Source organism: Aplysia californica, unplaced genomic scaffold (genome assembly GCF_000002075.1).
Source record: "Aplysia californica isolate F4 #8 unplaced genomic scaffold, AplCal3.0 scaffold00214, whole genome shotgun sequence".
NCBI lineage: Eukaryota > Metazoa > Mollusca > Gastropoda > Aplysiida > Aplysiidae > Aplysia > Aplysia californica.
The window spans coordinates 592455-605030 of record NW_004797484.1 but is presented as its reverse complement, the minus strand read 5'-3'; the positions used below and the strand labels follow the sequence as shown (position 1 = coordinate 605030).

The 12576-nt window shown below is 36.8% G+C and overlaps 1 protein-coding gene across 2 annotated transcripts in view; it reads right to left on the bottom strand.

Annotated features, from left to right (window-relative positions):
• Positions 1–3460: 3460 nt before the first annotated feature.
• Positions 3461–12576, bottom strand: part of LOC101856577 (uncharacterized protein KIAA2013 homolog) — a 30736-nt gene continuing 21620 nt past the window's right edge. For both annotated transcript variants that reach the window (XM_035970048.1, XM_005099458.3), the window contains exon 15: positions 3461–12576. This exon is cut by the window's right edge and continues 469 nt beyond it. The gene's annotated coding sequence lies outside the window, so the exon portion shown is untranslated.

Sequence of the window (12576 nt, the reverse complement as noted above, 5' to 3'; positions counted from 1 at the left end):
CAGCTACTTTGTATCGAATGACTACATGTGTCAGTGTGTGTGTGTGTGTGTCTCTGATGGATGTGTGTGTGTGTGTATGTTTGTGTTTGCGTTTGGTTCAGATGTCTAAAAAATGTACATAAAAATAGTCTGTTTGAAGGCTAGTGGTCTTGTTTGTGTTTGTGCATGTTGTGTGGTCTGCTCCTTCTATTTCCTTTTTGTGTCTCAGTATGCTTAATTTAAAAATTCATTGTGGTTCCATATATCTGTTGTCATGCCAACTCACTACAACTCGTGATGTGTATTTGTGTTCACTATGTTTTCACAAGTGTATTGTTTTCTCATAATCTGTGTTGCTGTGGTTACCGTAAATACTGATTATGCATTACGGTACTTTCAGGTTATTTGCATACCACCGAAGAGTTTGGTCATGTTGTTACATATACTCTCATCTGCTTGGTGATACCTTGTCTGTGTTTGTCCTTCCTTTCGATAGTCTGGTCTGGTGGGTGAGTGGTGGAGGGCACCAGCAGTAGGTCCTACTTCTTTACTTTCCCTCGAAAGTTTCTGTCTGTCTGTCTTACTCTTTCCCAGCTCTAAATGACTGTTACTGTGTCGATGTGCATCTCTTTTCTCAAACAAAACTGTTCTGGTGGTACACTTTGACACGAATATATCGTGTGGAAATGTGAGTGGATTTTCACATTATATATTTTTATGCTTGTGCTTTTCCTTTTACATTCCACACATGTTGAGGTGTGTAGAGTGTGTAGCGTGTTTGTTTCTGTGTCCCAGGTACACTTCCTTTGTTCATGCTTGACCCCTGTGTCTCTATCTTCCCTGCTCACTGTTTGCAAAGAGAACTGGAAACTACTTAAAAAGAAGGTTGTTACTATGGACTGCTGAATGGAAACAGTGCGATGACTTTTGAGAGATCTAAATTCAATGACTTGCCAGCTCTGGGCAACGTTTTGTTTCAAGCATGCACACATGCTTAAATAGTTGACTTTGAATGATTTAACATGCCTTGTGTTGGTTGGTGTTGTGCTTGTGGACACACCGTACTGACTTTAACTGACTTTTTATTTGTCCCCCGACCTCTTTTGATGAACCCAAACCTCTGAATCACTAACAAATTATTCTCTTTCAAACTGCATTCAGTTGTGTGTGTTTTGAAGCCATCCTTGCAGCCTGTAGTGAGTTTCCACCTAGTAAAGATTGTGGTATATTCCACAGGCCAAAGGAGAATAAGGTCTTAGGTCCAGAAAGCTCATGCAACCGACACCACAGATTAAGAAACTACAGTAAAAGAAAAAGTTCAAAATTTTGGGCTCAATACATTTGAAGATCTGGGCTCCATAAATAGACAAAATACTTAGATACTTATTTCCTCTGCTGAGGTAAGTACATGTATTAATCTATATAGACTTTGGATTTGTACCTCAAGTTAAGATCTTTTCTGTCTAGCTAGCCCTGTTTCTTTCAGCTGTCTTTAAATTTGCTTTGTGTTCCTTCTGTTGAGTAAACCCTTTTACTTTAGGTCACTGAAGGAGTGGGTGGTTAGAGGGTGTCATTGGTAGGTTGTACTCTTTCACTACTAGTATACTACAGACGTTTGTTTGTGTCTTTCAGTCTTTCTTTTTCCCCTGTGCTAAATTTCTGCGTGCTTCCTTTGATTCGCGCTGGAGAAAGAGTCAGAGATGAACTGAGGAAATATTAGCGAGCTCCTTTTTTTTTTCGGAAAGGGATTTATATATACTAATAACCAATACTCATATTTGCTTCAAGATCAGCTCTTGTCAGGTTATCTGTTATTGTGGTGTAGAACTTGCAGCTTTTTGAAAAAATAACGGTTGAGTCCTGTGTCATGTTGTAGTAAAGGACATCCATTAAGTTAAAAAATGAACTTTCGTCTTGTTTTGTTCTGGTAAAGACTACCAGCACCTTGGAAGGTCTGAAGACATATGTGATTTATAAATTATATGTTTGTGATTTGATCTTTGTTGTTTCATGTTTAGTTCTAAGATTCTGTTCATAATGTCTTAATAGAAGTGGTTGTTCATGAATGTGTGCTCCCCACAAGATTTTGCTTGTTGTTAAAAGACATTATTCTGGTATTTATATATCCTTTCAGCTTGTTTACTGGAAGATAACCTAATTTTTATGACAAGAGTTTTAGCTCCGCCCATGCCATGCTCCACAATAAATATGATTCTATGATGTGAGTTCTTGTGGATTTATGACCCCTATTTGTATGTCTAGTGTATTGTGTAGTTCTTACTGTGTACACTGTTTGTATGTTTTTTCCTGTCAGTTTAGTTTTAGTGTGAGGTTTACGACACTTGCAACATAATTAGATGACATAAGTGCTGAAGATTAGAGGTGTTTCAAAGGAGTAACAAACACAAAAAAGGAGGAGACTGGAAGATAAGGACGATAGATGTTTGATAGGTAAGAAGGAGCAAACCTCACCAGAACACCCACCAACCATCCACTCCTAAGTCATGTTAACATTTACAAGTGGTCTGTTTGATAGAAAACTTACACAAATTCTAAGTAATTGCTTTGACCAATGAGGTCATGCCGGTCCAGCACCTTTTGTCTGTTCATTACCTCACTCTGATGGCAACGGACACATACTCTGTCTTTACCAATCTCCAAGCACCTATTTGCAGCTGGACAGACAAGAAAGCAAGAGTACAAATACTTTTTCTAAGGATATCTGTAGTCAAGGGAACCCTGAGATATTGAGAGTGCTGCACAGTTGGCCTATCATATAAAACTGCTCCTCCCCTCAGAGCTTAATGGCAACAGAGGATGAAAAAGTAACCTGGGCCATCCACATCTTAATTGAGATTGAGAATTATGCCAACTGAGCTGACAGCACACCTCAGAAAATTAGATCTCAGTATGAGGAGAGTAGAAGAAGAAAAAAGAGAGAAGACTCCGAGCTGCCATTTTCAGAGGGGGGTGTGGGGGAAGTTCAGTTTATTTTAAGTTGTATATACATTCTCTCCTGGTGATCTCCACACCAGAGTCTAATCTGAGGCGCTTTCAGCTGTCAGCAGCACAGACAGCTGTTTCAGATAATAAACTATCCTTTTGTTTTCACTGAAACCCCATATCTCAGCATTTGTTTTCTGTTTAATTTTATGCTAGTTATGTCAAATTACACTTATCGTTTTGTTTGCAAATGTTTCATAAATGTTCAGTTGTTCACAAAATCCCAGTGGCATTCTTGTGGATCGATGTGATCAAGAGAGTAACATGCTGAGGAGTAAAGAAGGAAAGATAAGGATGATAGTTGTTTGATAGAGACCACCCACCAACCATCCACAAAGAAACTGAAGTACGCTTGAAAGTCTCAAGAACCACCTTGCATCGGTTAGATTATCCAAGTCTAACAAACTCAGACGCCTGAAAGGTCACCAAACTCAGTACAGGTACTGGAACTAAACAAAAGTAAAACTACAACAAAAAATATGGAAACCTGATAAGTTTAATTTTCTCCCATATTCATGTTGAGAATACAATGTTGTACATAAACAAAATATAGACACACACATGCACACAGTTGGACACATTCAAGTTTGGAAAAATGGTGCACATAACCACACAGTGTTTAGGACACACATCGCAGGCCATTGCAAAATGTTTTCCTGAGCTCACATTTTTATGCAAGAGTTAGGAGAAATTGTTATCACCATCGTAAGAATCCTGCCTCACATACTCCAAGGGCATAAAGTATCAGACAAAAGTAAATAACACCTCTCATCATTTCAAGCATATATAAAAAAAGACGTATTCTGTTCCTATTCCTACAATCCTACCAGGAAAGTACAAAAACTGCAGATTTTTTCAATCCTCTTTACTGTTTTAATCCTGCCCAAATCATCAAAAACCTTATTCCAAAAAGGTAGCTCCAGAAAAACAAAGAGTGCTGTAATAAACAAATTAACTACAGGCCTTTTATAGTAAAATACTTCTTTTTAGTAGTAATTGTACCTTAGCTGTTCACAAGAGCTTGGTTCAGTTTACCGAGATCAGAGATCCTTACATTAGCCTGTGGATGAATGTTAAGTTCTGGACTTTTTAAGCCTCTCAAAGCACCTCAGGCTGTTGGCTACAAAAGCAAGACTTATGATGAGATCATGAACGTTCAAGTCCTGAACTAAGCATTTTTGTGAATGTCCACTTGGATATGGATAGTGCTCTCACATTTCTTTCACAATACTTGGGCTAGGCTTTGAGGACTCCAATCAGACTTCCACAGGTACAAATGAGCAGAATTTTTTTCTCTCACTTTCACCTTTTACATAAAAAGTCGTCTTCTCTGCATGTCTGTCTTAGCTGCTGAGAGTAGATCTTATTTTATATCATAAGTCTCAGATTCGGGCCAGAAAAGTAAATAAACATTTCCTATTTCATGCCTTTCATGCAAATTGCCAAAACATACTACTCTTGATAACCAAATTACAGGTAATGGTGGGTGTTTCAACAAGTAACAACAAGTTCGCAACACTAGCAACGGTGGATTTGGCACGTCTTCTGACATAGTTATTATATAAAAAAAACTGGAGAGAATGAGCACACACATACACACAAGCAGTCATATGTTCATACATGCACACCACACAAAAATTAGACATAATCCACTTTTGAGCTTGTAATCTCCAATAATCAACCAGAAAAATAATTAAAATGAAACAAAGATGAGAGGAAAAAATAAAGGAAATCCAAGTCAAGAACATGAAACGCATGTTAGGAAAAGCAACCTAACACCACTATGAACTCCATAACTATATATAATATATATATATATATATATATATATATATATATATATATATATATATACATACATCATTGCATACATGTGGATGGCTGTTTTCTATAGCTGGAAAAAAATAGGGAACGTAAAACCATGAAAAGTTTAATGAACGTAGTTCACAGAACAAGGTAAGTTTCTATCACTTCAGTAAGTGCTTGCATTCGCATAAAAATTTTAGAAAAATAGAAAACACTATCGGCTGTTCACGATTTTTCCATTCGTCATTTCAATGCAGCGTTCAAGACACATTTCGTTTTACATGATATAAAAATCGCTCTTCTGCCCGAAATAAACAAATTTTCTTTGGGCACCTACAGTTGAGACGTTGGGGATCGCTTACAGAGAGTTACTTTTCTGTGGTAGTTAGACTTAGAAGAGGTGACAGATCTAGATCTAGAGATACTATGCCACCAAACGGCAGGTCTGATTATGATTGGCACCTGTGCTGTGTCTAAGTCTGTGATAGATTTTAATTTAGAGGCTGTGCTGTGGCCCTGTGGCTACGAGACGAAGACAGTATATCATGTGTGTGTGTGTGTGTGTGTTAGATCTATCTAGATCTAGAATTTAGATGAGAATGAAATCACTATGCCACCCAAACGGCGAGCCATTGGACGAATGACACCTGTGGCTAAGAGACAAAGGCAGAGTAGATCTAAACCTAGAATCTAGACCAAGTGTGAACACAGAAAATACAGAGGGGGAAGAAAAACATGAAGTAGATATCTAAATGAAGAGGAAGAAGATCAACCTGATACTGATGTATATCCAGAGGTTTTGGATGATACACAGCAGTCTTAAGAGAGTTTCACTTTTGAAAAATCATTTTTGCTCAGGTACAGAATAGAACCATCCTGTTTTAATCAAATAACTTTAAATTACTGCAGCATTGACATTTTTATCTAGCTACATCGCAAAATTAATTTTTGTCTAGACAACATTATTTTCTCGTTCATAGAACGGGTAGGGAGGCTAGTATTATATAAAACAATACATAATTACTGCAACCACTAAGTGATGATAGGGGGAGGTGAAAGCCAGAGGAGAGGAAGCCATTGGGATAACAACCATTCTTGAAATCTGTTTACTACTTTCCGATTATTACTACTTTCATTAAAAAAACATGTTCTATTGTGGGGAGGCTGTGAATTCAAAATAGGGACTTTGAGATTTTTACAGACCTAGACAAGGAACAGCTCAAAGTTGATTTGTTGGGTTTTTTTTAACACTTTATAGTCAAACAGCCAGCAGTACAGTGCCGATATGCTCAAGAGTGACTATAAAATGTTCAGGGGACTTCCTGTCGTTCCTGGACTCCTACAACACCTGTACAAATCCCCCCCCCCCCCTCTGAATTTTTTCTATAATAATACAGTGACATTTCCAAGACATCCGCCTGTTTAAATCAACCACTTTTCTCCTCAATAACAGGTGCCCCATCTTGGACAATTTCGACTGTATATTTGAGTAGTTAACCATTTTTTCCTTGACATTGTGTGGTCGTCCTGAGCAATTTAAAAAATGCTACAAATGCTACAACCCACGATAGGTCTGCATCACCCATCATGAGAGGGCAGTACTAATTGTAATAGCAGCACCTCAGGACCCAGAAACCTTTATTGTGCATGTATATTGTACTACACAGTAGTAACAGTTATGCAATATCAGATTATGAGTGTCAGTTTAGTTTTTAGTTAGACTTTCACAGCACTTGCAACAGAACTACTCAAATAGGTCATATATAAGTGCAGAAGCTTAGAAGGTGTTTCGAGAGAGTAACATAGAAAGAAAAGAAAGAAAAGATAAGGACATTAGATATTTCATAAGAACAAGCAAATCATACCAGAGCATCCGCCAACTATCCATTATGAATAACAAAATCAGAGACAATCATGCATAGTGTTTACATGTTAATACAAGTACATCACCATATTATCAGAGAATCTAAATATACCAGACAGAGTAGCTAAATAAATCAAAGCAAAACAAACTTGTGGGCAAACAAGTTTCCTACATATCTGAAAAAGGATTCTAATACTAATAGTAACACCTTGAAAAGAAAAAAAAAATACAGCTTCATATAAATCTACAATGTAAAAGATCCAGGATAAGTTAAAGAAAAAGTCAAACTAGACACATGACTCCGAGCACAGACTGAAGAAACCAAATGCATCCTCCATCCCTCTTAAACAGAACATGAGTGGAAAAAAATAAAATGGAAAGAAGTAATAGTAATAATAACAATATTAATAACAATAAATGTTTTCAAATGTACATCCATGCCAAAAAATAAGCCCTTTTTTCGGGAAAGAATCTAACGGCGCTGGCAATTGCCAAAGGGCGTATGAGCGCGCGAGACACATTGAGCTATTTCAGTTCGGTAGGAATTAATTTTGAATTTTACACGGGTGGCGGCGGAAGCCTACTCTTATTAATTTTAGGACCATCAAAGGATCTTAAATATGCGTAACTTGCACACGAGACCTCCGAAAAAGTAAGCCCTATGTACTTAACAAATTATGAGTACTTTGACCCTTACTATGGACAGAGGTCAGCCAAGATAAACATTCAGTAATTCACTCGACTTAATTTATACATTTTTTCTTTGATCCGACAACAATCTTCAGACAGAAACAAGTAACCAGCAAAACGTTGGTTGGTGAATCAGGCCCACACACAGTAACTCAGGGTATAAATATAAGGAAAAGATTTTAGATTTCTTCTGAGCACGTGCTCTTTTGGTGGATTGGGTGCTGTTTTTTTAAAACGATTTGCAATGCATCTTGCTGAGCGTTGTTATAGAAATCACTATTTTTAAAAAAAACACACAAAAAAAACAAACCAACAACACAAAGTCACCCCCCATCCCCCCAAAAAAGGGTTTGTTTGAGTAAAAAGAAGCGCATTGTCACAATAATGGTCATTTAGTGCTGGGAAGAAGTAAGGTGGACAGACAGAACAACAGAGGAAAAGTAAAGAAGTAGGACCTACCAGTGGCGCTCTCCAACCACCCGCAAATAATTGTGGAATGACATCATAACATAAGGACAGCCAAAAGTTTTTATACATTAAGGGAAAAGACATGTTCATTTCCATCATTATCAACAAATAATATCAGATGAACACGTCTAACACCAAAAGGTGATAATGAGTGTCCCATAAGACAGCTACCTGACACTGCCTGCCAAATAACAGCACCTCTATAAAGCACACTGTAAACATAAATCCAGATGGTCTCTATTTCAAGAAACATGTTCTAGCATCTATATGAAGCGTATAGTTTACAAAAAATCAGCTTGGTGAGGTTAAGTTTTCTGTCTAATTCTAAAAAATTGATTCATATCATTTTCTCATATCTAAAATTTGGGCTCCTCAAGCAGAGTACATTTCACACACAATGAACCACGATGAAAAAAAGACAAGAGTATGTATATATATACAAACTTAGAGACAACAGACCTCTGACAAAGAGCCTCAGTGTCTTTCGTATCTGTAACACCCACAAAAAAAGCCCTTTGAAAGTAATTTTTTACAAAATAAAGAAAGCAAAACTTCTGTTCCAGCGTAACAGTAAAGATATAAATGAATTAAAGAGAAAGAAACGGTTGAACTGAGGAAACAAATGAAAAAGATACAACAATTGAGTAAGGGCATTTCTTCCAGATCTAGTAAGATTCCACCATTTTATTACAATGCCAAGAAGAAAGAAAATGCAAAGCCTTAAAGGTAGAGGGCAAAGAAAAACTGTAAAACTAGGCGGAGAGTTTCTCCTATACTTTCTGGATAAAACAATAACCGGGAAATTTCAGTGGAAGATGTCTAGTACGTAATCTAACATTTTTTTTTTTTTTATGTTCTTTTGATTCATCAAAAAGTTTGGATGATGGCAGACCTCACTCTGGATGACACAAACGTTTTTAGGGATGAAAAGCAATGCGGTAAACCTGCACAAATAGCAAGCACTGTCTGTGGTAAAAGAATTTTCAGTTTGGAATCACAGCAAGTTTCCTTCACGTGGAAATTTTTGCACTGGGTTTTAACGACAAGATTATGCACAGTAATATTTGTAAGTTGTTGAATTTCAGTGCCTTCAGTTTTATCGGGTCTTTTTGGTAGTGCAACACTTTAAAGAACATTTTTCCAAAAAAAAATAAAAAAATTCCAGCGAAATAGGATATTAAATTAGTGGCCTACTCACAAAAATCATTATAATTTTTAAGATGAGATCAAAGAGAAATTTAAAAACAACAAAAAACAAAAGAAAGCATTCTTAATCTCTGATACCACAACGCTGAGCTGTGGATCACAAAAAGAAAAGAGCAAAATTCCAGAATCGCAAAAAGGGACGGGTGCGAAGAAAACAAATCCTTGGTAAATCAAAGCAGTAGTTCTTCGAGAACCTACATGCTACATCACAGTTTAAATCACATGGTTATCATAATTTATATGCTGGGGATGACAGTGGTCGAGATAATGATGATAATGATGGGCAAAATGTTGCACTATATTTTTTTTTAAACCATAAAAGAAAATTCTCCGAAAAATCCAAGTCTCCATAAGTTTTTTTTCTACTGTACATTTGCTATGATGATGATGATGATGATGATGATGATGAAGATGATGATATAATGATGATAATGATGATGGTAGTGGTGACAGGGTGAATGATGAGATGATATTGATGACAATAGTGATGGGTCTAACAAAGATGACAAGTACAATGATAATGTCCAAATACACAACAAAGAGAAGTGCTGTGACAATGATAATAACGATGACAATGGTTACATTGACCAGAATTGTAAGATAAAGCCCCCTCCTAGATTCAATAAAAAATCAGGGCGCACATATTCAATGAGGTCTCATTACATTAAAAAAAACAAAAAAACCACAAGGTATCTTGTAACTGCTACCTGTCCTCAATATTACATCAACCCCTACAAACCCCACATCCTCAATCATATTTTGACTTTCCGGAGTCTCAACAGTTCAACACTGTATGTATCTACGTAAGCAATACACAACTAAGGCAATGGAAATAAATATGCATTTCTACAAATAGAATTGAAACCCTAAAACATTACCATAACGTGTGACATTTCACTAACAAAGATGGAAAGGTCTGGAGATAACTCTGTAACATCAACTTTACTAACAATCCATTTGTATAACATGAGCTTGTGTCATCATCCTGTCTCAATTACTTCACAGTCAGGCTTTTGCTTCCTCATGGAACAGCCCACTCAAAAAGTCTGCACGCTCATTCAAAAGCAATGTAATACAACAGCGCAATTTGACCCTACACAAATTGACAAAAGCCCCTTCCATAGAGGATTTTCAAACCGATATGTCACCTATATACAATGCATTTCACAAAATGTAGAAAGGTTACATTATCATCAAAATGTTCCCGACTTTTGCATACCGGAATACCGTCATTACTTTACTCTTTCTCGTGCTCATCACCCACAACGTAAAACCAACATAATAACGATTACAAAGAAAAATAGACATCAGAAATAATAAGGAGTAAACACCAAACTCATGATGCATCGTCATCGACTGGAATATGTTTTCCACACGGATATCTGACAACATTCCCACAAAACAAATTTTCATTCTCTCAAACTTCATAGCACATTCAAAAAAACATTTCAAACAAAAGGATGAAGACCTGAGTACTCCAATTCAAACCTCAATTTCATTCCGTTCTGTCATTCAAGAGCATCAAAACTATCAAATATGACGTCAACCCATCACTCGACAGAGTATGACAATAAGAACATTATTTTTCCATGAACCTTAACATGATTCTAATTTCTGCTTGTGTATCATTTATTACGTTCTTAGAGTTATGTGAATAGATTAAGTGTATATAAATTATTTTTTTATTTTCGTGTATGTTCTGAATATTTACGTGCAAAATATGACATATGCATATGTGTTCAAGAAATAGCTTTTGTAATAAAATAGTTCTCACCCAATCAAAATCGTGTCTTTACAAACACCTATCAATCAGTGTACAAAGTAGTTCAAGAATCTGCCTACTTCAGCCAAAAGATTTATCCTGAGCTATTCTTTACTCCATTGAGGATGTTCATTCTCATCATTCGACAACTTTTGAAGACGTTGTGTTTAGGGGCACTTAACGCGTATATAACTTCGTATGTGTTTTCTCTTACCTTAAAGAGTTAATTACTGTAAGCATGTCTTCATATGTGTTTGTTATGTCCTAAAACAGTTAATCACAGTAGACATAAATTTATATGTTTCCATCATGTTCTTTAGAGTTAAAAACAGTTTGTAAGCATGGCTTCATGAGTCCGTAATGCTTTTAAAAAATTCACTACCTTACAGTTCTATTTTTGTTAGTGAATAGGTGAACAACCCACATTACCAGCAACTTTTGAAGCAAGGAATACCAAGGAGCACACCACCATACATATCTTTGAGTCTCTTGAAATAACTACATTCTACATTCCATTTGATAAATAAAACGTCAACATGTACACCTCAAAACACACATCATAACGAAGAAAAAAATGCGTTCTGTTTATTCTGTTGTAAGTCATGGGAATGAGAACCAAGCTGTCTCCGTATAGAAATACTATCGTTGCGAATTCTGAAAGTTATAACATAACGTAAATGTAACATTAGTCATATCTCCCGGCCACTACACGACCGCTACAGGTCCAAACACAAATTCCTCTTCAGACAAAGTACACAGGTACATATAAAAACACATCAGCTCTTTCTTTCTGCATATATCATTCCTTATAGAGTCACTTCTTCTTTCACTCTCACTTTACTCATTCCTTCTGTGGAATTGAAATCAGTACCACAGAAACCATTATCCTACAAACACACACATAAGCATACTTTTCCTTATTCTGCACCAGTAAACAGTTAAATAAGGTACAGCACAAATTTTACCTTTCACACTTATACATCGCAACAACAACAAAATGTCCATCCACTCTACCACAAATCCTGTCAGAAATGTTCAGCAATAACGCTGCAAAATTTGTAACATAGAGTTACAATAGCACTATTTTTGAAAGTGGGAGGGAGTGTGAAAATAGGATGAAATACCAGAAGTGAATTTTAAAAGTCCTTTTCAAGTACATTGCCATTGTTGCCAAGATGAATAAATCTACTTTCTTTTTTAAAGGTAACCTATGTCTGACATTAATTAAATCGTTACACAGCACCCAAAGACAGAACCACGTTAAAAAAGTACTATTTTTTAACAGTGACATCAAACCGAATCGTATCCCCTCCTAAAATCAACTCCATAACCAGTTAGTCATCTGGGTTGAGAAGTTGACCCTGTGCTACAAGTAAGAGTGAAGCCACCACCCATCCCCTCACTCAGTAAACCTGAGAGCCTGGGCTGGGCAACACGGGAGCAAACCACTTTGCATCCTCTCCGCAAGCCCCCTCCCTCCGCTATCACTCAACGGCCAGTACTGAATGACTAGCTAGCAAACCACTCATCTTAGTGCTGAGAGACCGGCCACACAGCCAAGACTAATCTCTTCTCAAACTACCCAATCGGTAAGTGGTGTGTGACCAGCAGCCACTGTACTTCACATCTCCTGTCATCATTCACAATAGCCGTGTTCATTGATGTCCCACTCCCTGCCACAACAGGCCTCAATCTTCCCCAGTCTCTGCTTTGGTAAATTATTTCATAAAATTGTAGACCACTGTCGGATATTATGTCTTCAATGTATGTACTCAATCTTCACAAAACCTTCTCAAAT